The following is a 3,575-nucleotide window of genomic DNA, read 5'->3' as shown; positions in this document are numbered from 1 at the left end:
AGACACTGTCCGGACGGTATGAACCACGTAGCCCGACGTCCCTAGCACCCGGTATGGTGTAATAGCTGCCTTTACTTATCAGCTGCCACCCGAGGTTAGTCCTCAAACGGTTATCTGTTCGTATAACCGCGGACCTCCTGGCATTCCCACACATGAGTGACCTTTCTCTACCTGAGAAAGCGCCCTCACGGAATATCAGGATCAGGACGACCAAACCAGGGTCTGACCATGTTCATACTTTACCAATCATCACCACTTCATGAGACATTCCTCCATTTGAATTCCCTTACTCAACCAAATTCAATATATGTTCATTATTACTTTTATACTGGAAAGGATGTCAAGAAAATGACCGGGTTATCAACGATAGAATAAAAGAGAGAATGAGACAAGGAAGTATGACCGAATGGTCCAATAAGAACTAAAACTGGATGCCATAGAACCTTTATAATAGTTGACCGGCCGATCTGGCACGAATAGAACTAACCATCAAAGACTTAACACTAATAATGATCGGACGGTCTGATCCAAGGTGAGACTAAATAGCAAAAGAATGTCAAATGGTTGACCGGGTGGTCCGACAAAGAATAAGACCGTACCCCGAAGGATGGACTATAAGTGATAGTCATCCGGACGGTTTAGCAAAGAGTGTTATAAAACAAGTACTAATCATGGTCGAAGGCTGGTTTATGACCGAACACTTCTCAAACTAGACGAATTAAGAAAAGAGAAACTCTTTAAAGGAGTAAAGGACTTTAGTCAAGTAAACCGGACGTTTCAATAATAAAGGCTCACTAAACCATTCAGTCATTAAGTGACCGGACGGTTTCAAAAGTAAGAATATCAGATTTGCAAGTGTTATAATTTAAGTGTTAGCCTAAGGCCGAACACTTGTAAGGCCGAACGCTTGGTTTATGACCAGCGTTCTTAAATAACTATCAATAAAACCATTAGAGGAAACCAACTAAATTTAGTAATCACACTAGGCCGATCAGTCCGAACAGACCGAGCGGAAAAAGGGAGGACCGAACGGTCCTAATGACCTTTGATCACGGATTTACATTTTCTTCTAAGTTTTATACATACTCATATCAGTGATGCAGAATTCATAGTTCATCCTTATCATACAACTCATACAACAACATACTATATTTCAATCATAAGAAATCAAGCAACATACTTTAGATATCAAACATACATTAAATCAGGCATACATTCAAACCATACAGAGAAATGATAATTAAACTATATAAGCTTCCCTTACCTCTAATCCAGATAGTACGTATAAGGTCGGATGGTAGCAATCTATCTCTTTTAAGGTTTCCAAAGTCTAGAATCAAATACCAAAGTAGGTTCAGAGGAATGGTTTCACAAGTACATGCAAGCTTTAAAGGCGCATGCATGCAAGAGAACAAAGAGGTTTTCAAAGGTCAGAACACTTACCAGGTATAACCCGAAACCGAACGGTTCTAATGGAAGAGGAGACCACCAGGAGTCTTCAGGTGTGATCTGAATGGTGATCGGAACAATAGATTGGTTAGAATTTTAGAGAGAAGGTTGGGAGGTTTAGAGAGAAGGAGGAGAGTTTGAGATTTCCAGAAAGTTTGAGTTTGAGGAAGAAGAAGATTGCATGGGAAAAATGGCATCAGGATTTTCTTCTTACCTTAAACACGGCCTCCATTCAGAACGTTCGGCCCACTCCCAGCGTGCCACCTGACTTCCACTTTCTGGGGTTTCACTGCTCTGCTGATACTACACGGATCACGAAGGAAGGGGAATTAAAACTTGGCAGAGTTGGTCTCCCACTTTACCAGGGAAGACCGGACGGCTGACACGTGTACCCCACTAAGGAGGGGTATTAAATGGGGTGTGACAGGTCCTAATTTTCTAAAAATTGCACCAATTGAGTCCTTTCAATTAAATTGGGGCCAACTACGTTAAATGTGTGTTTGACGTGACACGCTAGAGTCAGTTTCTTAACTGATTTGGCTGACTGAGTTAGAGACGCAATTGAATTTTTTAAATACGAACAAAAGGAAACTTTTAAACCAAAATTGGGATTGCGATTATTAATTTATCCAATTAGGGATTGACGGTGGAAGAAGTTTCTTCTAGGATTCGTCCAAAGTGCAATCCATTTCACAAATTGGGGTTTCATTTTAGGGATTTATGGTTTAATCCAAGTTGACCTTGAAGATGCATCCATGTTCGTCTTTGTCATGTAGTGGGTAGCGGAAGGAAGACGACAAAGTTGGGAAATCAAATTAAATTACTCTACAATTGCCAAATCGAAATCAAATTGGGGAAGGTAAGTCTTAGGGTTCCTGGTACGTTTGTTTCTTTTTCTTGAATCAAGAATTTTAGTGTTGGAAGCACTTTCTTTTTCTATTCCTTTGCTTTAGCCGCAACGTAAAGAGATTTCTTCCTTTCTCTTTCTTCTGGGTATGGCTAGGTATCGTAGGAACGAAAGACGACTCTGGCAGTGATGGCGTGGCAACGGTCTGGAGATGGCGTGACCAAGCGGTGTTCGTGCTGGTTTGCGGTGGCGAGTTGGACGTTCTTCTTCTTTTTCCCTTTCCCTCTTTTCTTGTGCTGATTCGCGTCACAAGGGAGGGAGTTTCTTCCCCTTTCTCTTTCTGGTTCAGTTCTGGTTGCAAGGAGGAGGATGCGAAACCGACGCTTCAAACGCAACGTTCATCTTGATGCCTCTACGGTGACGAGGGTTTTTGCGTTTCGTGGCCAGGGTTTTCATTTCGGGTTTTTGAGTTCTCTCTTCTCGTGCGAGGCTCGCGAATTGGGGGTGGTGATTTTTTATTCCCTTTTAGCATATTGTAAAACGATTTGGGGGTTCAACTGTTGCAATTTTGGGGTTAGGTTCTGAAATTGGATTTGGGAATTTCTTTGAAGGGTTTTAATTGGGGAATTATTGGGATTTCTCTTTCTCTCGTACGAACCCTAATTCAGAGTCCCAAATTTTTTTTCCCGATCTGATTTGGATTTCTCAATTGTACGGTTGCACTTAATTTTTTTTATTTCTCCAATTTGCCCTTGAGTACATCTAAAGCAATTAGGTCCTTTTCTTTCTTCGTATTTAAAAAATTCAATTCAATTAAAGTGTCCCTACTTCAGTCATCCACATCAGTTAAGAAACTGACTCCAACGTGTCACGTGAAACATTGGACCGAATTTAACGAAAAGGACCCAATTGTTGCAATTTTCAGAAAAAAAAAATTCACTAACGCTGTTGGATCCAATTTAACGAAAAGGGGGTTAGATCCAATTTAACGAAAAGGACCCAAATATTACAATTTTCAGAAAATTGAGACCCAATTAAAAAATCGAAAAAGAATGGAACGAAATTAAGATTTCACGCGAAAATATGGACTTCTAAAATGATTAAACTTAAATAAAAATATTAGAATACCTTTTTTAAGTGCACTCTTGTAGTTTTTAGAATTAATGACAAAAATATTAGTGTTTATAAATATTCGTAGATAAAACTCGAAATTGTTGGTATCTGAGATATTTATTATATAGTTTAGATAATAGATATTTTAATAATTATTTATAAACAG

At 39.4% G+C, this 3,575-nt stretch overlaps 1 long non-coding RNA gene across 1 annotated transcript; it reads left to right on the top strand.

Annotated features, from left to right (window-relative positions):
* The first annotated feature begins 2,034 nt into the window (after positions 1-2,034).
* LOC111242258 lies at positions 2,035-2,989 on the top strand. Its single transcript, XR_002669079.1, has 2 exons — positions 2,035-2,308; positions 2,453-2,989. It is a non-coding gene; the product is annotated as an uncharacterized LOC111242258 (long non-coding RNA).
* Positions 2,990-3,575: the final 586 nt, after the last annotated feature.

This window comes from Vigna radiata, chromosome 8 (genome assembly GCF_000741045.1).
Source record: "Vigna radiata var. radiata cultivar VC1973A chromosome 8, Vradiata_ver6, whole genome shotgun sequence".
NCBI lineage: Eukaryota > Viridiplantae > Streptophyta > Magnoliopsida > Fabales > Fabaceae > Vigna > Vigna radiata.
The sequence above is the reverse complement of the archived record's forward strand: the minus strand, read 5'-3'. Positions and strand labels throughout refer to the sequence as shown.